Here is a 24,288-nt window from a genome sequence, read left to right as displayed (position 1 = left end):
CAGACCACACAGAGAATAACAGCAAGAGAAAGGAGACATGGTAACAAGGGGAACTCCACCCCCCAGGCTGCAAGGGATAGTACTGAGGGACCATGAGCAGGTTTGTTGGCCCTGGGGCACAGGGAAAAAGCTGAGGTTTAAAGGGGCAACTAGAATATAAAGGAACCAGCTCTAGAATTCTGCCAAATGGAACTCTGCCTGGGCCAGAGAGGCTGTCGAGTACCATGGTTTTTGTTCTCCATACATCTTGATAACATGGACAGGGGCAGAGAACAAATTGGTATTTGCCAGAGGGGAGGTGGGTGGGGGATGGGCAAAATGGGTGACATGGAGTGGGAGGTACAGGCTTTCAGTTACGGAATGAGTAAGTTACAGAGATGAAAGGTACTGCATAGGGAAGGAGCCGTTAGTACTGTAACAGCGTATGGTAGCTAACTTGCAGTGAGCATAGCATAACGTAGAGAGGTGTTGAATCACTAGAATCACTATGTTGCACACCTGGAACTAACATAACACTGTGTGTCAACTATACTTCAACCAAAAAAAAGAAAAAAAGAGAGAGAGAGAGAAAGAGAAGACAGATCCAGATACAAGGGACATTGTATTGACAGATATCAGTAGAGGTCAACAAGAACGTGGGAGAAAGGGAAAGAACCCAAGAGTTTTGTCCTGAGTGACCATAAAATCCTCTGTGCAGAGGTGGGGGGCACTGGAGAAACTTGGACCAGTGGTCATCACATTTTAGAGTGTTGAAGAATCACCTGGACAGCTCAGTATTGCAGATGGCTAGTACATACCCCAGACTGACTGAGTCTGAATTTCCAGGGTGGGCCAGAAATCTGCCTTTCTGGCAGGTACCCCAGAAGATTCTGATGCAGGTAGCCTGCAAATCACACCTTGAGAAATGCTGGAATAGAGAAAATGAACATCTTAGCCAGGCCCTCCAGAAAGCAGGGTCTGAGGAAGAGCTGTGGTACTAATACTTGATCAGGAAGGTAAAATCCCAGGATGGTGAGGGTGAAGTAAGAAAGTAATAGGGTACATTGATTTGTGTGTGTGTGTTGGCTACCATTTCAAAATAAGCCATGAAGACTCAAGCAGGTCCCTCAGTGTATGGGGTTTCTCCAGATAGTTTGCACAGAGGAATCACACCTCAGCATAGCTGGAGGGGAAAGGAAATAGGGGGGTCTGGCCCTTTCCCCACACTGCTCTTACACCTGTTTTCCATTGGTAAAATTCACTCCAGTGAGAATTCAGTACCCTACCTTTTAGTCCGTTGGCCCCTTGGTGACTTCTCTGGAAGCCAGTCTCCGTACCTCTGGTAGTAGAGTAGCAACCAGGGTGGGTGGGACACTGGCCTGGAGAGAAAGGAGGAAGGAAGCCCTTGAGGGCACGTGAGATGATGCACAGCTTTGTCCCCCAGGAGGCTCAACAAGTCAGGCTGGCAAAGGTTTCCAGTCCCCACAGTGAATTACAGTTTTGAAGCTGGATTAAGAAGAAAGATTTGAAGGGAAATTATCTAAATAGAGTTACGTTAACAGTGCTAAGAAGAATGAAAGCCTAGACTTTGTATCCATACTAAATGTCTTTAAATTCTTTTTGATTTGTATTTCTTGCCTCAGGAAAACTTCCAGTGAAAGAAGACAATGATGATCAAATGACACATGTGAGCAGTTGCAGAGTTTTGCAGAGGGGGGCCTGCATAAATTCAAGGTATCACCTGTTTATTTTATATCCTGAATTAACTTTCTACCTTCCCAGTCCAGAGTTTTAATAAAAGGTTTCACTTGGGCTACAGATCACATGTGTTTGTGAATCTCCTCCAAAATCCCACAGCTTTTTCTCTAAAGACCTGTAAGTTCCTAAGACACTCTAAAAGGAATATAAAAATAATAATTGTAATTCTTGAGGCCTGCCAGTGGTATTCTGGGTTCCAGAGAGTCATAACCTTGTTTAAGGCTTACGTGAAACTTTCCATCTGTGTGTTACCAGGACGTGGCTAACATTACACACTGGCAAGTGGCATTAATCTGTCATAGAAATAGGGGAACTTAGTTTCAGGAAGTTTAAATATCTGGTTATGTCCTATAAGGAGCTGACAACAAATAGACCATTCGACTTATTTTCCAGTATCATCCTGAACCATAGAAAAATATTTCAGGTGGCTGTGAGATCTGATCCTAGGAAGAAACATCTCTTGAGAGTCATAAAGATGTTGATAACTCGGTAGTGAAGAGTTGGTTTTAGTTTGTGTGTATGCATGTGTTCTGGGGGCAGGGTGTAAAAAATTTGGAGCTGTTTTTAAATGTAGTCGATGGACTTGTGGGGGAAGGTGAAGGATGGGTGAGGGTTGGTAGATAACTCATGGTTTGAGGTAGAGGTTAAAGGATGGAGAAGCAGACAGTGTGTTGGTTATTAAGTGCCTGTAGGCAATGTAGGTTTGAATTGACAAGTAAAGAAAAGGTGTTGAGCCACTAAAGGGGCAGAATGGGGAAGAGGAAGAAATGAGAGGCTAGTCAAGCAAAGGAGGAGAGAAGGAAAGAAGGATGGGAGGAAGGAAAGAGAGATTGAGATTGTGGTTGTTGTGGGAAGTGAACATAATCCACTAAGGAATTTATTGCAAGAGCTATTTGCCATGCAGAAGGAATGGTTATTGGTGACTGGGCATGTAATGTTCATTCAGAAAGGTTTTTTTGAACAACATACATGACATTGAGACACCAATGGGAAGAAGAGTTTGTTTCTTGTTTACCATGTGACATCTTTCTTCCCTAAGCCTTCAGATGCATACCTGTTTAGAAAAACAAAGTCAGCAATGATGGTTGAACAGGATGCTTTGTCCACAAGGTTTCTTCTAGCTCTAGAATTCTTTGATTCTGGGCCATGATCCCTGGCACTCCATGGAGTCTGTAGAAGTGTGTTCTTTGCAGGCTGGATCCCTATAGCAGTTGGCAGTTGTTTTCACTTCCTGTGCCCTGGTCTTATGTCTGTTAGATAGTATTATTTCAGTTCTAAATCGATAGAAAGTGTAACTAAAGGCAGCTTAAACATAAAAGTAATTTAGTGGCTCACAACACTGGGGAAGTCATGAGTGGATGCATTCAGGAATGGCTTAATCCAGGATCTCAAATGCTGTCACAGTGTTCCAGTTCCCCTCTTCCTTTTTGTCAGTTCTGCTTCCCCTCGATTGGCTCCACTTTCACATCTTTTCTTCCCTGTGGCAGCAGGATGACTGCCACAGCTTCAAAGTCATCACCTTTCAGTTCCAAACCTGGGTAGAGAACATGTCTACCCAACTGAACGTCCATACACATCCTAGAAATCATGCCGATTATACCGGTTTAGGTCTAATGTCCATCCTTGAACCAAACATTGTGGCCTGAGGTGTTAAATTGTGCTGATTGGTCAGGACTGGGCCACATGCTCCCTGCTGCCAGAGCCTTATGGTCTGGGGAGTTTGGGACAGTGTAACCAGGAGATGGGAGAATACATTCTGAGTAACCAAAAATTAATACCAGGCTATTCCAGACTCAGTGAAACCCCAGGAAGAGACCTGAGGTTCTGATCCAAAAAATGCAACAATGAAAAGCCGGCGGAGGTGGGAGCAAGAAAGAATTCCAATCCACAGATGGCCCTGGGATTGAATGTGATGTGTCCAGGGTGGCAGCTCACTGCCCACTCAGGTTGCCCTTTGTTCCCTGGGCTGACCAAGGATTTTGTCTAACCCTAGTACATAGTTACTTTCAGGAGATTACAGGGGGGAAATACTCCACTTCCTGTGTAGGATGACACTCTTAACCCTCCCCTCCCATGCAGGCCATATGTTCATTCTAAGCCTCTGCATCCAGCCAGAAAAGTCCTTTGTGTTTTCTTGGCAAAACTCGAGCCCAGTAATTAAAGTCCATATGCAAAGCTGCTACCTCCAGCCCACACCAAGGTCTTTTAATTAGTATGTAATTGGTCAGAGAGGTACTATCAAATAGCTCCCAGTCTGGCCGGCTGGAAATGCCGTGTTTGAAAAGTCCCAGACCAGAGAGGGATAATAAATACTTTAAGTCCCATCTGTTGGAATGATTTGTTTAAGGTATAAATTTCTGTTCTGTTACTATTTTTACCAATTCTGCTTATAGCATTTCTTAAACCCTGTTACAACTAGCAGAGTATTCACTGGAGGTAGGAGTGCGAGTAAATGAACCAGAAGAAAGCTTAGCAAATCCGTGGGTTTTTTTTTTTTTTTTTTTTTTCCTTCAAAGAAATTCATAAAATGTAGTGGGGATGGGGAGGGAAAGAAGTGGGCTAGGCCTTCGGTTTGAATGGCTGGTCAGGAACTCTGGGGTTGTGTCCTTTCATGAGAACAACTGTCAGGGAAATCAGCCTGTTCACAATCTGTGGCCTTTGAAGTGAGCAGCACCCCTGTCTTTTAGCCTGGCCCCCAAAGCCCTGTGTGAGTCTTTCTCAGTGTGAGGAAGGACTTTGAATTCACCTTGGTAGACCAGGGTCCTCACCTGTGGAGAAGCAAAGGGAATAAGAAGCAGGGAGGCTGAAAAAAAAAGAAAAGGCAGGGAGGCTGAGATTTCACTGGCCTCTGGGAGCCATACAGATAGAGTAAAGCCAGAGTAATCGTAATAATGATGAAAATTAGTAGTAGTAGTGATAGTGTGACCTCATCCTCATTGTCATGGCAGCCAGTATTTACCGTGTACTCACTGTGTGCCCAGCACTCTGCTCAGCATTTTACACAAATGGTCTCCTCTGATCTTCACACTGATCTGTGAGGTCATTACTATTGCTCCCCCTGTTTTACAGATGAGAAATCTAAGACTCTGGTGGCTTGACTGACTTGTGGACGGTCACCAGCTAGTAAGTAGTAGAGTCAGGGTTTGAATCCCAGGGGTCTGACTCAAGAGCCTGGGCTCCTACCATCATGCCTGCTGTCTCCTCCCAAGCACCATGGAGTGCCTTGGTTTTGCTTGAAGAATATGTCGTGGAAGAAGGAGGACAGAAGGCAGATGGCTGAGTTCCTTCCAGGTTCTTTGTGTTCATGTAGCCTTTGGGGCAAATCAATAGTGAAAACTTGAGGTTTAGAAACTCAGGCAATTATGCAACATGGCCCTAGAGGAGAATGGGTCTAAGGTCCCTCTCAGCTCTTGAGCCTTCACAGTTGGCTCCCATCTGTGGACATAAGAAGTGTGGATACTCTACCGGCACCACACCCAGAGCAAGGTGTGAGAATGTGTGTGGGAGGGTGAGGGGGAGGTGTATGGAGCTTTTAGGCCACTAGAAGGCCCATATAACCTTGGATGGGCCTTCCTCTCTCCCTTCATGTGACCAGAATGCTGAGGGTCTTAACACTCTTCCCTCCGAGGGACCCTCTCTCTCTCCTGTCCTCCTAACTCTGCTACTTGAGGAATAAAAGACAGGACCTATCCTTGCCCCATGTACCCTTCTGGATGGAGTCCTCTTGGAAGAGAGTCTTGTGCTGAGAGATAATTTGGAGTGAGGTCCGTACCCTCTGAGAGAAGGCCTCATTGGTTGGCCTTTTTTCAGTTGTGGTCTTGTTCTTTTGTCTGCCTGTCCACTCATTCATTCGTTCATTCTTTAGTTCATTCATTCGTCATTCTCATTCTTTCCCTCGAGTGCAGCCCCTTTCTCTCCCTTGTTTGGAGAGGATCTGGGGAGGTGGCCTAGATTTACTCCATTCTGGGCATTGGGTCCACCACCCCATTTTTCTTGCTTGTTCTCTTCTTCTGTGTGTTAGGGTGGTAGCTCGCTTTTGTGGGAGGCTCAGATTTGGGCCCGGAAGTGAATATTCAAGGGTGGCCCTCAGGCTTAACTAGCACTAGTAGGGAGCTCACAGCCCAGCCAGTCTTGCTGGAGTTCTGCTTGGAGCCTGAGGCCAGCCCCCAGCCAATAACCAAGTGTTGCTCTGCCTAGCTTTATTCTCTCTGCACCCCCTTTCCCCAGGGGCCTTGTGGGGACAGTGGCTGGTGTGCGGCAGGACTTGGGTTGGTCTGTGCCTCGGCCAATCCCATCATAATGTCACATTACTCTTGCTCCTTCAGACTCCTGTGCGTGTGGGGCACACTCTGTTAGTCAGCTGAGATGGGTCAGTCTGGGTGAGTGGGGTCTAGATTGAAGGAGATGGAAGAATTTGTGCTATTGTCGTGGTACACTGAACAGAAAGCCAGAAACAAAAGCGTTTGTATAAAGCAGCATAGAACCAGGAACGAGGGTAAGAGAGGGGATAGCTGTAGGAACTGACAAGAAAGGAAGACTCTGGTGGCTTGACTGACTGTGGACAGTCACCAGCTAGTAAGTAGTAGAGTAAGGGTCTAAGAAGTCAGAAAGTCTGGCTTCTAAATGGAAGTCCTCTTTGTAGAAGAAAACTATGGCATTTAAAATGCCATATTTAACGTAAATTAAAGGTGATTAAGGCTAGAATCTGGAGTAAATGTTATTTGTCCAACACTTAAATCCTTGCTTCTAGAATGTTTTCCACTTACAACATAACAGTATTTCAGGCTTTGGTTGTAATGCCATATTAATAGATCTTGGTGTAGGAGAATAATTGATTAGTTCCATAGAGAAGTATTTATAGTAGTTTTCATTTTTGCAACATTTAAAACAATTGTTTAAAAAAAAATCTTTGTAATGTTCCTGCTAAAACCAAGGGCCTTGCCTGACCACTGCATGTAGTTTGGTTGATATCTAGGGATGGTTCCAGCGTGCAGACTCAGAGTGGATTTCTTGGTGGCTTGTCTGCACCTTTCGGAGACCTGGTGCACCCATTAAAGTTACAAGGCAGCTATTAGTCACGAACTGACACCCAGATTACAGGTTAAAGCCCGAATTGGTTTTAACAGTGTCATGTGTTCACCAAGGCAGAGTGAGGTGGGGGGCATGTCTTTGACAAATGGTGGGAAGTCACTCCAGCCTGGGGAAGAAAGTCTTCTGATTAACACCAACCACACATGGAAAGAAGTGGGGTTAGGGTAGGCTTGTTGCAAAAGCCTTGAATCTGGAGTCAGGGAGAGCTAAGTTTTGAGTCCTGACTGTGTGACCCTGGGAAGTCTCAAGTTTGTCATCTTAAAATGGAAATGATAACACCTGACTTATGAAAAGAGAGAACTCGTTGAATGTGAACTCAGGCAGTTCTTGCGAGTGTAAGCGCAACAAGGTTAGACCAAGCTGCCTTAGTAGGAACATAGCAGCAGCCCCACTGGAAGATGGAGAATTGGGTAGAAGCATCCAGCCTGCTGTGTTGGGGCCTGGTGTGATTGAGAGAAATGTGAAGTCCCCCAGCCCTGGATTAAAGTTTTCTCCCTGCTTTCTCATTCCTTCTGTGAGGCAAGGGATACAGACTAGTCCAGCAGACTACTCAGGGCAAGGACCATGGATACAAGGAAGCCTGGAGAAAAACTGTAAACTGAGGAGAGGGAACTCTTCAACGGTAGCTGAAATATGCCTTGCACAGAGGAGACACTAAATACACATTTATTAGGCAAGAGAATAAAGGTAGATTACTTTTTTTTGATTCTGTATTATTAGTGTCTCATTCATGTTTTTTTTTTTTACCTCACTGATACTAATAGGTATCTCTTTATACATGATGTAAAAATAGAAGGAGAAAAAAATCAACCTAGTGGTTGGGCTGACTGGATAAAATCAACTAAATAAATTGGAATGATGATACCTGACACAGTCATTTATTCATTCAGCCTGATGACGGGGGACGTTCTGAGGGCCGTACGCTCTCGCTGGGGGCACGGGGAGAGGTCTGTGCACGAGATCTTTAAGCTCCCTGGTGGGATTGTGAGGAGAGAGATCATTAATACATGCTCACATAAGCGGGGTAGCTTCATATACAGACAAGTGCTATGGAAATGACCATGTGCGTAAATGTCCATTCACATAGAAGAGGAGGTGCGCAGAGAGACATGGGAGGGATGCTTGTGCTGAGATCTGAGAAAGGGATAGGAGTGACCAGGCAAAGGACACAGTGAAGGCGAGGGTGAGGAGGGCAGAGCACTGCAGGCAGAGGGAATAATACGTGCAATGGTCCTTGGCTTGGTGCGGCATCAAATGTGTACTTGGTATATAGAGATTGGGCGGAGGGGGGGTTGTATGGAGATGAGGAAGGAAGTGAGCAGAGGCAAGTTCATCCTTTCATCTTCTTTTTTTTCAAGATTTTTATTTATTTATTTGAGAGAGAGAATGAGACAGAGAGAGAGAGCATGAGATGGGGGAGGATCAGAGGGAGAAGCAGACTCCCTGCTGAGCAGGGAGCCCGACGCGGGACTCGATCCCAGGACTCCAGGATCATGACCTGAGCCGAAGGCAGTCGCTTAACCAACTGAGCCACCCAGGCGCCCCATCATCCTTTCATCTTCTTATCCTCTGGGCAAATATTTGTTGGATAGCCCTTGTGTGCTAGGCCAACTGAGATGCATTGGTGAGCAAGATGGACCCGGTCCTTGCCCTCAGAGAGCTTACAGCTCATAGTAGAGAGGATGCTCTTTCCATTACTATGGCAACCTGATGGATTATTTAATTTCTAATTGTTGTTTATTTAGGATCTCTTCTCTCGCTAAATATAATTTCTTTCTTTAAAAAAATGACAACATGTTCTGGGTGTCTGGGGTTTTATGGAATAACACATTCCTAATGAAGACACTGCTTTTTAGCTAAAGAAGTCTTGAGATTGAGAGTAAGAGGGTCAACACAGGTATTCTGTGTTGATTGTGATTAATCTGTTGATAGACTTTACTCACAACCTTTGGGACCTGGTCTTATGAAGTCTTAGTATTTGCAAATGCCACAGTGAGTCTGTCTGGAAGGGGATGGGTAAGAAAGGAGCTGTTTATTAGTTAGTGGAACACTGGTTGCTGATAACAGATAAACATCAACATTTCAGTGGCTTGCTATCCAAATTTATTTCTCACCTGCTCTTCCTGCTCAGTGGGTGGTTCTCCTCTAAGCAGTGCTTGGGGCTCCCAGGTTTCTTCCATGTTGCGACTCCACCCTCCCCCTCATGTAGCTGCCCAGATCACACAGAAAGGGAAAGAACATGGCAAATTACACGTGGGAGGTTGTCATGGACCTGGCCTGAAATGGCACCCATCACTGCTCCCCATATTTCACTGGCCAGAACTCAGTCACGTGGCCACATCTGGGAGGTTGGGGAATGTAACCTAGCTATGGGCCCAGGAAGAAACAGAAACCATTTTAAGGACCAACAAACCTTCTCTACGACCATCTACAATTTAATTTTCCTGGCACTTAAAAAAAAAGCTAAAGTTGGAAAACATTTAAATTTTTGTATGTTCATTTGTGATCTAAATAATGGCACTCTAAAAATGGTTCATTACTTTTACTTTTTTTTCTTCTTTCCTTTTCCTTATTTTCTTTTTCTTTTTTTGTGTTGAGTTAGAAATTTCCATTAATTTTTATTTTTATTTATATAAATATAGCCAGCTCACCTTTCATATACATGTCAGTCTAAAAATGTCTGTGGGCAATTAATAACTTAGAAAACCACTTATCTCCGTTCGGAGGGGGAATTAGAGGGGTGCAGTTTGCTTTGGAGAGCACAAGATAATTTGATTTTAAGGCCACCTCATCCTGAACACATGAAAGGAAAGGATGGAACTCAGGTTCTCCCAAACCCTCCATCTCTCTCTCCGTCCTTAATAACAAATGGGGGAGGGAAGCAATAATGGGGCCTGTTTTTGAGATCTGTTAATTTTCGCCATCATTATACTGCACTAGGAAATGTGAAAGACATTAGGGACTCTGAGCACAGTTCCCCTAAATGCCCCATTGCCCACAGGGAACCAGCCAGAGGCTGGGGTTGGCTTCAGATGGCTGGACAGGTGGCCTTGTAATTAAAACCTTTCCCTTCTAACTGCAGGCCTTGTTTCGCCAGGAAACTGAGGTGAAGAAAATGTTCTAGTTATATGCCTCTACCAGCTGCTTTGAAAGCTTCCTCACAGCTGTCCCCAAACCAGAGCAGACAGCCACATCTCTACTTTCAAAATCTGGGGGCTTAGTGTTATTTGAGATGGGATAAGCAGGCATAGAGATGAGGGAAGATTTCTTCCTGATCTCCAAAGTTCTGAGCCTTTTTGAAGAATCAAACAGCACACACAAAGTCTGGAAAGCACGCATTTCCTCCTTACCTGCACTCTCTGAGCTGGGGGCCATTACCCATCCTCATTTTATAGATGAGAACGCCAAAGCACAGAGGATTTAAGTAACTCCATCAAGGTCACAAAGTTAAGTGTCAGTCAGGATTCAAATCCAGGTAGTCTTGACTCTAAATTCAGGCTCTGGTAATCTCTGCTCTTAGGCATGTCCAAAATTTAATTCCTGCTCATTCCCCCCCACATAGAGTCTCCACCTTCAGTTTTTTTCTGTGTCAGTTCACAGCCACATCATCCTTCCAGGGGCTCAGGCCAGAAACCTGGGTGCCCTCCTTGATTCTCCCTATCTCTCATACCCCAATTACCAGGAAATTCAGTTAATCGTGTCTTCACAATACATTCAGCATCCCGTCATCTCCATTGCTCTCTACCACCTTTGTCAAAGCCGTCTGTGTTCCAGTCCTTATTCTACAGTAGCCTTGACACTGGTCTGTCCACGTCTAGTCTTGCTGCTGCCCCAGTCTCTTCTCATCACACTGGCCACAGTGATCCAGCACTGGGAGGTGGCTCTACTCCACCAGATCATTCTGGGACTGAGGGTCCTTCTCTCCTGTTCATCTTCCCTTGCGTTGCTGCGTTCATCTGTAAGGTCCCAGCTGCCTCAGCTCCCTATCCACATTCTAGCCCATAGAAAGGGAGTAAGAGAGGAAATCCTGGGCTGCCATGTTGCAACAATGATATAAATTTGTATACAAATGATACAACAAATGATACAAAATGTGTATACATCATTTCCATTCACATTTTGCTGGTAAATAAATGGTCACATGGCCAACCTAGCTGCAGGGTCGGGGGTGTCTGGAAAATGAAGTCTTTGAATGGATTGCCATATTCCAGCTCCCCAGGAAGAGGAGAATGGGTCTGGAGGGTAACCAGCATTGTGCCAGAATTCAAGAGGGGAAGTGGGTAGACCAGTTAGGAGGCTTCTCAGGAGCCTAGGGGAGTGTTGACAGTAGCTCGACAGTAGCTCAGAGAAGAGGCAGTGGAGATGGAAAGAGGTAGACAGATTTGAGATGTACTTGGGAGGTAGACCTGGGGTGGGTGTAGGGGTTGAGGAAAAAAAGAAAAAGAATCAGGGATGACTCACTTCCTGTCATGAGAGACAGATATTCCTGTCATGAGAGACAGAGCGGTGCCTTTTTCTGAGCCAAGGAAGCAGTCCTTGGAAATACGTGTTTCTGGAGCAGTCCCCTTTGGCCAGTGTGTGAGGCCTCTCTTAGGGGGCTCCTTGCATCACTGGCAGCAACCGTGGCAGGTTGAAATGGCTCAGAGGAAGAATCTGAGGGGTAGTGTGCTAGACTGATGAAATGCATTTTATCTTAAAATGCTTCAGAGGAAGGAGGAGGGCAGCCTATCCTTGGTGCCTTGGTAGGCCAAAGTGCCGGGCGAGGTGGAAGTTGCCTAAAAGAAGCCAGGAGCCTCAGAGCCCACATTGTGCTTGCAGCTCCAGTTAGGTGTGGGTAGCTGCTGCTGGTTTGGGGGGAGGGAGGAGCTAGGCAGGGGCACTTACTTCTCTGCACCTGAGCCAGAAGGGGTCACGCTCCCAGCACCTTGATGCCCCTTGATGTTGAGGGCTCTTAAGTGTTTTCTCTGTCTCCTGTTTGCCTGATCTGAAGCACGGTGTGAGGAAATGTGTTTGCAATTAGAGTAGTCGAAAGGCTGAGGGTCTGGAAGGATGAATAACTCACACAGCTGGGCAGTTAGAAGGCCTGCTGTGGCCATTTGGAGCAGCAGTGTGGATGGTGGGTAGTGGTGGGAGGCTCGGAGGGCAGACGTGCTTTGAGCCTGATCCATTCTGAAAAAGCCAACAAAGCCAAGTTCCTCACTCTGAGTCTGGGGGTGAGATGCTCAGCTCGAGATGCCCGACTCGTGTTGCCTTCTGTGAGAATGTGCCTGGAGCATGGCCAGTTGCTATGAATGTCAGCTATTTTAAAACATTGCTAATTATGAATTTCTAAAGCCCTCATTGTTGTGCCATGTATATTTTTCTAACCTGCCTATGTTATGACTGAGAAAGTTGAAGTTAAGTCACCTGTACAAGTAATTGAGGAGAGCCAGCATTTAAACCCTCGCTTGTGAATACTCTGGTGTTGACTTCACATACTGGCTCTTTTAGTGTCTAGAGGGTTAAGTGTCAAGAGGGCCAGGGTGGCTCGTGGCACCCGTGGTCGTGCAGTTTAGGGAAAGGGCTCCAGGCATGAGGTCGGCAGGCCCGGGTTTGAGTCCAGCTCCCCCTTCCCTAGCGCTGGGACCCTGTGCCTCGAGTCACTTACGTAGCCTCCTGGAGTCTGTGGCCTCTTCTTTATTTGTTATTATTTTTTTTTATTTTTTTATTTATTTTTTTTATTTGTTATTATTAATTAATCTTTATTTTTGTAGCCTCCTCTTTAAAATGAGGAGTAACCACTTTCCAGCCTACCTTTAGGCATCGTTGGGAGAGTCCCACGAGATGTTACCTGTGAGGGTACTCGGAAGTCAGCAAACCACAGTGAGGCCCAAGGTCTCCTTTGTGATCTCAGAGAAGGGACCAGAATACGGACACGAAGGCTCAAATGCTTTTAGTTTCAGTCTGTACTTACTGTTTGTGAGTAGGGAAAGGTAGTTTGATGTTGGAAAACCCAAGCTGTGCTTATGGGAGAAGAAAAGGAAAAAAAAAAACTTTTCGGTAAGAGTGAGAGAAGTGGGGAAAAGCGTTCATTTCCCTGTGGTGACTGATGTGTTACTTAGTGATAACAGAAACTCTCAGATCGGTGAATGTGTTCATAGAGCCAGTCTCTCACCTGAGTGCCGGAACAGCCTGTGAGACAGAGGAGTCCCTGTTGGAGAGAGGCAGAGAAGGCAGAGTGGGGTGCGCTGCTACTCGGCAGCATCTGAGCCTAGAGGCTCCCTCCCACACTTCCTGTCTCAGGAGCCATCTTAACCATTTTATCTGGGACTGAGCAGGCTCAGAGCTCACCTCCTAGCAGCTGAGCCAGCTCCTCACCTGAGTGCTGACTTAGCCATGCAGCCAGGAGGGTAGAGAATCCTATGAAAACATCCTGTGATGATGATTCTGGGAGTCACCTTCTCAGCATCTAGGATCTGGATTTGTCCTAGCCAGCATGAAATCAAAGCAAAGTGGTTAATAAGTCTTTGTGGGATGTTTCTCCTAACCTCTTCTGGATGAAGACCTTTTGAGTTTTGTCTTTGGCATTCACCTTTCAACAGAGTAGAATTCTCCAGCCCACCACGGGAAGTGCCTCTAGCCAACTCGGACAGGGTCTCCTTATCCCGTTCCCTCTCTTCAGCATTCCTTTTGAGCCGCCAAAAACAACTCCTCCTCCTCACAGACCTGACAATGTCCAGAGGTCAGAACTTGCCTGCCATAAGCTGAGTTGAAATCCGTGTCTTCCTTTGGAGTCAGGTAGCCTCGGTGGCATTAGGAAGTGCCCTTGTCATGTGAGCCACACGCTTGACATCACTTCTTATGTGGGCAAATTTCTGGGAGAAAGTGTGCACATTCAACTAACCTCATATCTTTTAGGTCAGTTCTTTTTAGCTTCCATACCAGGATGAGCATGTTCTAACCTGCTCTCCAGATTCCACATTATATTGTCTTGGAGCTTGCCCCTTCTCTGCACTGAATATATTTAATTTAATCCACCCGTTAATTGTTGAGGGCCTCCCATGGCCACTGTAGGCTTAGCAAGATTAGAATAATGTTGTTTTGTCTGTTTTAAAGATTTTATTTGTAAGTAATCCAAACACACATCATGGGGCTCGAACTCGCAACCCCCATATCAGGAGTCATGCGCTGCACTGACTGAGCAAGCCAGGCACTCCCAGATTAGAACGTTTTGGTTAAAAGGCATGGGCTTTTTTTTTTTTTTTTTCCCAAATGGTATAAGAGAATATTTAATCATATAAGAATACGCTGTGAGGGGCGCCTGGGTGGCTCAGTCGTTAAGCGTCTGCCTTCGGCTCAGGTCATGATCCCAGGGTCTAGGATCAAGCCCTGCATCGGGCTCCCTGCTCCACAGGAGGCCTGCTTCTCCCTCTCCCACTCCCCCTGCTTGTGTTCCTGCTCTCGCTGTCTCTCTTTCTGTCAAGTAAATAAATAAAATCTTAAAAAAAAAAAAAAAAAGAATATGCTGATGAATGTAGTGATCCGAAGGGGCATGTGCACCCCAATGTTTATAGCAGCAATGTCCGCAATAGCCAAACTATGGAAAGAGCCTAGATGTCCATCAACAGATGAATGGATAAAGAAGATGTGGTATATATATACAATGGAATATTATGCAGCCATCAAAAAATTGAAATCTTGCCATTTGCAAATATGTGCATGGAACTAGAAGGTATTATGCTAAGCGAAATAAGTCATCAGAGAAAGACAATTATCATATGATCTCACTGATATGAGGAATTTGAGAAATAAGACAGAGGATCATAGGGGAAGGGAGGGAAAAATGAAACAAGACGAAACCAGAGAGGGAGACCATAAGAGACTTTTAATCTCAGGAAACAAACTGAGGGTTGCTGGAGTAGAGGGGGGTGGGAGGGATGGGGTGGCTGGGTGATGGACATTGGGAAGGGTATGTGTTGTGGTGAGCGCTGTGTATTGTGTAAGACTGATGAATCACACACCTGTACCCCTCAAACAAATAATACATTATATGTTAATAAAAAAAAAAGAATATGCTGATGATACATTGTTAAAGGAAAAAAGATGTAAAAAGAATAGTATGATACTATTCTTTTTTAAAAAAATTTTTATTATATAAGTATAGTTGACATACAATGTTACATTAGTTGCAGGTACACAATAGAGTTATTCAACAAGTCTGTACATTACACAATGCTTACCATAATACATATAATTACCATTTGTCACCTACATCATTATTACAATGTTACTGACTGTATTCCCTCTGCTGTACTTTTCATCTCTGTGACTTATTTATTTTATAACTGGAAGTTTGTACTTCTTAATCCCCTTCACCTGTTTCACCCATCTCCCTCATCCCTCCCCTCTGGCAACCACCAGTTGCTTCTCTGTATTTCTAAGTCTGTTTCTGTTTTTTGTTTGTGTATTCATTTGTTGTGTTTTTTAGATTCCACATATAAGTGAAATCATCTGGTATTTGTTTTTCTCTGTCTGACTTATTTCCCTGGGCATCATACCTGTAGGTTCATCCATGTTGTCACAAATGACAAGATCTCATTCTTTTTTTTTTTTTTTAAAGATTTTATTTATTTATTTGAGAGAGAGAGAATGAGAGAGAACACATGAGAGGGGATAGGGTCAGAGGGCAAAGCAGACTCCCTGCCGAGCAGGGAGCCCGATGCGGGACTCGATCCCGGGACTCCAGGATCATGACCTGAGTGAAGGCAGTCGCTTAACCAACTGAGCCATACAGGCGCCCAGATCTCATTCCTTTTTTATGGCTGAATGATAATTCCACTGTGCATGTGCTCGTGCATGCACACTTGTGTATACACATATACATATATAAATACACATACACCACAACTTTTGTCTCTTGTTCGACTCCTGGGTTGTTTCCATATCTTGGCTACTGTAAATAATACTAAAATAAGCATAGGAGTACATACATCTTTTTGAATTACTATTTTCATTTTCTTTGGGTAGATACCCGGTAGTGGAATTACTGAATCGTATGACATTTTTAATTTTGGGGGGAACCTCCAAACTGTTTTCCACAGTGGTTGCATCAGTTTGCATACCCACCAACAGTGCACAAAGGTTCCCTTTCCTCCACATCCTTACCAACACCTGTTACTTTTTGTCTTTTTGATACTAGCCATTCTGACAAGTGCAAGGTGATAGCTCATTGTGGTTTTGATTTGCATTTCCCTGATGATGAGTGATGTTAAGCGTCTTTTCATTTATCTGTTGACCATTTGTATGTCTTCTTTGAAAAAGTGTCTATTCAGGTCCCCTGCCTATTTTTAAATCAGATTATTTGTTTTTTTGGTGCTGAGTTGAGGTTCTTTATATATTTTGGATACTAACTCTTTTTGGATATGTCACCTGCAAATACCTTCTTCCATTTGTTAGGTTGTCTTTTCATTTTGTTGATGGTTTGCTTCATTGTGCAACACCTTTTTATTTTGCTGTAGTCCCAATAGTTTATTTTTGCTTTTGTTTTCCTTGCCTGAGGAGACACATCCCTAAATATGTTGCTAAGGCTGATGTCAAAGAGATTAGTGCTTATGTTTTCTTTTAGGAGTTTCATCGTTTCAGGTCTCATGTATATGTTTATAATCCATTTTGAGTTTATTTTTGTGCATGATGGAAGAAGTTGGTCCACTTTCTTTTGTATGTAGCTGTCCAGTTTTTTTCCAACACCATTTATTAAAGAGATTATCTTTCCCCCATTGTATATTCTTGGAAAGTTACAGGCTTTTGGCTCAGACCTAGGCTTACATCCCAGCTCTACCACTTACTGGTTGAGTCATCTGAAGCAAGTTTCCTAATCTCACTTGCACCACCTGTAAAATGAGGATAAAAATACCCACTTGTGATGGCGTTTGGATGAAAAGTAAATGTAGTAATGTATATAAAGTGCTTAGTTCAGTGATTGTACATGATAAGTACTTAATAAAAGTGCAACTTAAAAATATATATAATGCTTTATACATTTATTCATATGTTTCTAAACAAATATATATGGAGTTTCCTCTGTGTGCAGATCTCTTCCAGGCTCTGAGGATCAGTGAAAACAAAGTCCATGTCCTCACAAAGCTCAGAGTGTAGGTGAGGGATGAATGGTAAGCAAATAAGTCCATAAATGTAGCATCAAATAGTGAAAAGTGCCTTGAAGAAAAATAAAGCAGAGGCAGGGGACAAAGCGGCGGAGGTGGGGTAAGATGGAGGTTTTATTTCTCAAACTCACCCCTTGATGGAGAGCCTTTGCCTTTGCTGTGCCCTCTGCCTGGAATATCCCCCATCCCAGTCTCCTGTCCCCCATCATCCTCAAGGATTGCTCTCATTTTGTTCAGGTGTCTGCCTCATATCAGCTCATCAGAGAGGCACACCTTATCTTAAAAATTATATACACACAAAACACGTAAAGAAATGCCATTCCTGCCTTTGAAGGTTACAGTCCTGTAAAATGGACGAGTACATGAATGACAGTGCTTCCAGGCCAAGACAGTTGCCTAGAGAGAGGTACAAATAAGTAACATTCAGTTCAGGGAGTCAGGAAAGGCTCTAATTAAAGAATGGTACGAGAGGTGTTGCTCAATATAAAAGGAGCATGAAATTGGAGCAACCGGAGTTCAAATTCCAGCTGTGCCCCTCACTCTCCTGGTGACCTTGGGTGTCACTAAGAATATGGAGCTAAGGTCACCTGCCCCAGGGGGCTCTTGTGTTCCATGAGAAACCAGCCCCCAGGGCCCTGGAGGTACAGGAGTTCAGCTCTCAGTGGTACCCTCTTCCCACTAATCTGTAATTTAATGGTTGTGTTCGGTTTGGGTTCTCACCAATGTTCTTCTCACAGTGGGCTATTGTCATGTAATTGTCTGGGTGTCTGGCTCTGCCAGGACAAGGGGAGCTTCTTGAGGACCTGGACTGTTGTGTCCCCAGCCTAGCAGGTGGGTGGCACCATGCCTGTCGAGCAGGGGCATGATCAAAGATAATGAGGACAGGCATCAGACAGAGGCAGAACTGTTCTGCACAGGCACGAGCCCCAAGGGATGGTGTGTTCTCTTCTCCATCTCTACACCTCAGTACCCAAAAATTGTTTCTGACAGATGGGTGTTTAGCATGTTCTTGAAAGATATTCTCCGTCCCCTCTGGGGAAATGCACGGTGGGTTGAAGTACATCATTCAAAACCGGCGAAATGACGCTGCCATGCCTCCCTCTTGCAACCCTGGTTCTATTTTAATGCCCCCAGTTTGTAGAAGGAATTACAGAATACTGATTTTTTCCAGTGGAAGGGCTGTAACCAGAATAGTATTTTTAAGATCAGAGAGAGCTTTTAAGACATGAGATTTTTATGTCGGTTAAATCTTAGTTCTTCTGGGGATGCCTAATGTCAAGTTAGTGACCTGTGCGGGCATATTTCTCCTGCATTTTTTAAAAGTGCTTTCTGTTTGTTTGTTTGTTTCTGCCTCATAGCAACTCCACCATAAAATAAATAAGACACAGAAGACAGACATTGAAATAATTATGCTTGGGAAATTTTATTAAAATGTGGTGAGGAAAGGAAGAGGGAAGGCCGTTGCCTGCTCGAGTGCTGGGGATTGCTCACTGATGCTACTAGGTGTCACCCCTCACCTCTGTCCCTGTTAACCCACAATTTAGGGTAAAAGTCACTGAACTGGATGGCAAGGGTGAGTTGTGGCAAACTGTCCCTGCTCCTCAGAGCTCCCACTGTGGGAAATGGAATGTGGGCCACCAAGACCCAGCCCCAACTCTGGGGCCTCAGGCAGCCCTGTAGACACTGCAGCCCCAAACCAGGAAGGGTGTTGTTGGTCACAATGACAACCTTGATCTCAACAGTGGGCTGCCCTCGGAATCCATTGCCTTGGAATCTCTCTGACTCCCCAGGATAGAGCATTTCCTCAGAAAAATACCACAAAATGCTTTCTCATTACCAAAATTGTTTTGGCAGACACCTCCTGGAAGGAAGCCTGAGGGCCTTGAGTAAGGGTAGCGCCAAGGCCTACTGTAACGTCCGACACACAGAACCTTGTGCTCATTTGCTTCAGAGGTATCGGTGTTACAGTCGGTCGACACCCCTGCGTGAGTCGAGTTACATTGACTGCCCTCTTCTTTATGTCAGGCACTTCTGTGATGAGTTAAGCATAGAGGAGAGGGCAAACATTCCTCCAAACCAGGGTGCACAGCAGAGATGGCCCAGAGGCTGTGGATGTCGCTGTGATCCTTCCCCTCTATCCTTAGAGCTGGTGCCTCTGTCTTCCCCTAGGAGAATGATGATCAGTGTGTGCTGCTTTCTCTCTGCTGGTAGGAACTCTGCTTCCCAGGGCTTAAAAACTGGCTCTGTCCTCTACCATTGCTGCTGGGGAGATAGGCCTCTCCACTCTTCCCACCCTATCCCATCCTTCATACCAAATGGAAAAGGATTGGCACCTTGGAGCATCTCGTTGAAGGGTTACTGAGTCCTCCCTTGTGCCAGGTCAATTAGTAGCTCTCAAATTTCTTTCTTTCTTTCTTTCTTTCTTTCTTTCTTTCTTTCTGGCAAAATAATAAATTTATTACATGTGGTTGGCAGATAGTTGTTGCTGATGTATTTTATTCTCTCAATGTTTGTGAAAAATTTCAAAATAAAAAATAGTTTTGTACACCACATGATTACAGTTCTTGAGGATCTCTAAACATTTTTTGAGCGAGTTGACTTTGAGCCACGAGACCTGGTCCCAGTCTTGAAGCTCCAGGAGGTTAAGTTTGTCACCCAGTTTGTCCCAGCTCTAAGGATGAGATTCTGCTTCAGAGGTGAGAGGTCTTCCCTCAAGGGACCAATGAAGCCCCTGAAGCAGACACACGAGGAGACAAGGCCAGAGGGGACTGAGGCTGAATCAGAGGGCCTCAGTGGGGGAGGGCAAAGAGCCCTCTCCAGGACCAGCATTCCTCTGTGCTCACCTGTTGCCTCTCCACACCCCCAGCAGGGGAAGGACTGCCCTTCAACAGCAGTAGGTAGATCTGATGGAAGAACTTTCTTGTAGTAGTTTCCAGAAGCTGAAGAAGGTGCCCAGAAGAATGCTTGAATGGACTCTGGAGTACCCAGGATGTCAGGGAAGTACATGTCCTTGGTTAATGAGAAGTCCTGGCCAATGATCCCAGGTGCTGGAAGGTCCCAGTTAGGTTGTTTGGTGAGGACAGCCCTTGAGTAAGACACACAGGCTGGCATGATCACCCTGCAGTTGATCACACGGGCTCCATAGCGACCAGCCCAGAGCTGCATGTCTTGGCCCCACTGTTCGAAAGACTCAAAGTGGCCGGCCCATCTTGATGGAGAACATGTGAGTGACCTGAAAGCGGACATTGTTGTTCCACTGCTGGTCGGGATCAGGCCTAGCAGAGAATTTACTCAGGACCGTCTGGTTGACAGATCTCAATCTTGCCACCATCTAGCAGTTCTGGCCACACACCCTGCTCCTCCAGGTCTAAGACCTGCTTCTTGCCACATCCGCTGAAGGAAGACACAAAGCAGCTCTGCAAGGGAGCTCTAGCCCCTCTTGACTTGTTCACTTCCACCACCCAGCCATCCCCAGCATGCTGCACCATCCATTTCTGGAGGCCTTCTTGGCCGCAGGGGTTACACCTGAGGCTGCATCGATCCATCTGCGCTTTCTCACAGAAGTAGAGGCCGCTGTGGTTGAGCAGCAACAGAGCGCGGTGGTCCCGGGCCAGCATGAGTGGCCACGGGGCCTGGCTGTGCACCAGGGCACGCCAGCCGCCGCGTATCTGGCAGCACAGCAGCATGCATGGGGGCACGTGGCTCAGCACCACCAGGAGCAGCTCAGGTGGCAGTTGGCTCAGGTCTAGCACCTCCTCAGGTTCCGGCTCTGGTTGGGGGTCCTGGGCTGGTGTGTCCCTGAACCCATGGCTCCCCCCTACTGCTACGCAGCCCCCTGCCCCCCGCCAGCGCCAGGCTCGGTGATGACTTAGCTCTCAATTTTCTTTTTTTTTTTTTTTAAAGATTTATTTAATTTATTTATTTGAGAGAGAGAGAGAGAATGCACAAACAGGGCTGGGGGTGGGGAGGAGCAGAGGGAGAGGATCTCAAGCAGATTCCAGGCTGGGGTACCACAAGTCACCGCAGCTCTCAAGTTTTTGAACACACCCATCTGCTTCCAGATTTATCATCACCTCCAGTCCACTAGCCTTGGAGGCCTCTCATTTTTGCAGTGAATCCAGCCACCTATGTCTCACCCTTTTGTTCCCCTGCCCCCACTACCTCCTTTTGGGCTTGGTTCTGTTGTTCATCCCTCTGTGAGATTTCTCTGGCCTTCATCTCACTCCTGGCTTCTTTTTCGCTTTACAATGTCCAAGTGTCTCTGATCCTGCCAAGGGACCGTGCCTTGACCCCATGGCCTCTCTAGTTTCATCCGGCTTTACTCCTCCTTTCTCACCTGAGCAGCCCATGCACATCATGCTGTCTGCCTCTTCCCTCATTGTGCCACACAGCTAGGCTCCTGGGCCGCCCACGACTTACTTCCCCAATGTCCCATCTCCTTAGGATCCTTCTTCCCTGGATGTCCTGTTGCATGTGGCACAGGAGAGCCCTCCCTCCAACTTTAGCTCTCCTCTCTTAGCTCTTGAGACTTCGCGCTCACTCGCTCCGCTCCAGTTTCTTTGTTTTTGTCTCCAGCGTGAATTTCTCTTCCTCCACTTCTAAAACACTGATGGCTCCAGGATTACCTCCTTGGCCTATTTCATTCCACTTTCTCTTTGGGTGACGGCATCCGCAGTGAGGTCTTTGACCACCATCTAAATACCAGTGACTACCAGATGTGTTTCTGCAGCTCAGGCCTCTTTCCCGGGTATTGGTTGGAAATGGCTTCAGGGCCAAGCAGGTAAAGGCAGAGAGATAGTGGGTGAGTGTGGCAGGCCAGAGAACCTCTTATTCTAGCTAAAGAGAATGGCCGCTACTGGCCTCCACCGACTATTGACAGGCAGCAATTTAGGTCCAGTGTTGCCAGATTTTCCAGAGAAACCAGAAATATATAATCCTATTTGGAATCTCTCAGTGATTAAATATTGGTTCAAAAATGTCTGTAGAGACCAAAGCCCATTTGAGAACCATGGCTGAGTATGGACCACCTGTGTGGGATAACGGTTTGAGTCCTAAATTCCGCTCCCTGCCCAGCACCTTTATTCTGAAGCCCACAGGCACTTCCAGTTGAATATGCCCCAAACCACCTTTTCCCCAAACCCTCCTCTGCTCTCCTCGTGGGTACCTTACCTCAGTTAATGGCACTTCCTTCCCCCCATTCATCCAAGCTGGAATTATAGAAGAGGGTGTCCTTTTCCCCCTTTCCTCCTCCTCCACCTTCAATCCACCATCAGATTGTACCAACATAACTTCCTAAATAAATCATGAATCTGTTCTCATCTCTCCATTCTTTGCCACCATTATCTTAGTTTAGGCTTCCAGCGTCTTTTGCCTGGACCAGTAGGCTCCCAAGTGTTTTAAGTGATGATTCATCGTAGTTCCTTCCCTCTGTGTATAAATTCTTATTCCGAGCCAAACATGTAATCTTGTTCCCTTGACAGTGATTGGTTTTGAAATGGGCTTGTGATCCAATCTGGGCTAGTGGGATGTGAGGCAGTGTTTGCTGGGAAGCTTCTGGAAAAGTTTTCCTTGCTGAGAGAGACCAAAGAAGGAACGGCTCCCTTCTGTCTGTGGTCTTCACTGTGCCTGCACATCACTCTGGAAGCTGCTACAGCCATCCTGTAAAGATGAGGAAAGGCAGTCTGCAGGCAGACCCCACAGAGAATGGTAGAGTGCAGAGAGGATGGAACCTGGGTCCGTGGTTACATTTTTGAGCCACTGAACCAACCACATCTGCTGCCTGTCATTTCAGAGCTTGCAGCTATGTTGGATAATAAGTCTCTTGATAAATTCAGCCAGTTAGACTCAGAGCTTTGTGTTTAAGGGAGCCAAAGGCATCCTGACTGGTATCCTTGTCTCCTGCCTTGAGGTCTGTGCTCCATCACTCCACATGACACCTGACTGCCAGGGTGGTCCCTCTAGATGCTAATCTGACCACATTGCCTCCTGCTCGTGGCTCCCGTCGCCCACAGGATAAAGTCCCAGGACCTTGGCAGAATATACAAAGGCCTCCATGACAGACCCCCTGCCTGTATAGCCAAATCGGCTCTCGCTCCTTAACATAAACCTTATGCTCACTTTAGTCTGATCTGCTTGCAGTTCCCTGCATAAACGATGCTGTTCAACTCTTTCATTCATTTGATAAATATACACGAGTGTCACCTTTGGGCCAGGAGTGGTTTTGTGCATACCAGCTACCATCCCCAAATCCCATGCTCCAGCCATCAGCTCTCCCTTGGGTACCTCCCTTCTGTCATTATCTGACTAATGCACACTTCTCTTTTTCCAGTCCAGTCTTAGCTCTTGTAATAGCTTTATAAATGTAGCTGACCCTTGAACAACACAAGTGTGAGCTTCGCAGGTCCACTTACAAATGTGGATTTTTTCCTATAGACACAGAACAGTACTGTAAATGTATTTTCTCTTTCTTATGATTTTTGTAGCAACATTTTCTTTTTTCTTTTTCTTTTTTAAAAAGGTTTTATTTATTTATTTGAGAAAGAGTGAATGAGTGGGGGGAGGGAGAGCGGGAGAGAAATCCTCAAGCAGACTCCCCACTGAGCACGGAGCCCAACGCCAGGCTCGATCCTAGGACCCTGAAATCATGACCCAAGCCGAAACCAAGAGTTGGACACCTAACCAACTAAGCCACCCAGGCATCCCTATTTTTATTTTATTTTATTTTATTTTTATTTTTATGTAGGCTTCATGCCCAGCATGGAGCCCATTGCAGGGCTCAAACTCATGACTGTAAGTGCAAGACCTGAGCTGAGATCAAGAGTCAGACACTTAACCAACTGAGCCACCCAGGTGCCTTACATTTTCTTTTCTTTTTTTTTTTTAAGATTTTATTTATTTATTTGAGAGAGAGAATGAGATAGAGAGAGCATGAGAGGGGGGAGGGTCAGAGGGAGAAGCAGACTCCCTGCTGAGCAGGGAGCCCGATGCGGGACTCGATCCTGGGACTCCAGGATCATGACCTGAGCCGAAGGCAGTCGCTTAACCAACTGAGCCACCCAGGCACCCTTACGTTTTCTTTTCTTAATAACATTTCCACTTTGCTTAATTGTAGCAATACAGTATATGATACATATTAATATGCAAAATACGTGTTAATTGACTTTGTTTTTGGTAAGACTCTGGTCAACAATACGCTATTAGTTAAGTGTTTGGGGAGTCAAAATTTATACATGGATTTTCGAACGCACGGGGGTCCGTGTCTCTGACCCTTGCATTGTTCAAGGATCAATTGTGTGTGTGTGTGTGTGTGTGTGTGTGT

At 45.6% G+C, this 24,288-nt stretch overlaps 1 protein-coding gene and 1 pseudogene across 1 annotated transcript in view; one reads left to right on the top strand and one right to left on the bottom strand.

Moving 5' to 3' along the window:
• Positions 1–24,288, top strand: part of LOC145722727 (uncharacterized) — a 184,865-nt gene that overhangs the window by 110,481 nt on the left and 50,096 nt on the right. The window contains exon 5 of the mRNA XM_081826940.1: positions 1,623–1,713. The gene's annotated coding sequence lies outside the window, so the exon portion shown is untranslated. The remainder of the gene's footprint in view (positions 1–1,622; positions 1,714–24,288) is intronic.
• LOC102733586 (F-box only protein 27 pseudogene) lies at positions 19,682–21,349 on the bottom strand (annotated as a pseudogene).

This window comes from Leptonychotes weddellii, chromosome 7 (assembly GCF_054177405.1).
Source record: "Leptonychotes weddellii isolate Sample4059 chromosome 7, ASM5417740v2, whole genome shotgun sequence".
Classification (NCBI taxonomy): domain Eukaryota; kingdom Metazoa; phylum Chordata; class Mammalia; order Carnivora; family Phocidae; genus Leptonychotes; species Leptonychotes weddellii.
Note: the sequence above shows the minus strand (reverse complement) of the source record. Positions and strands in the feature narration are given on the sequence as shown.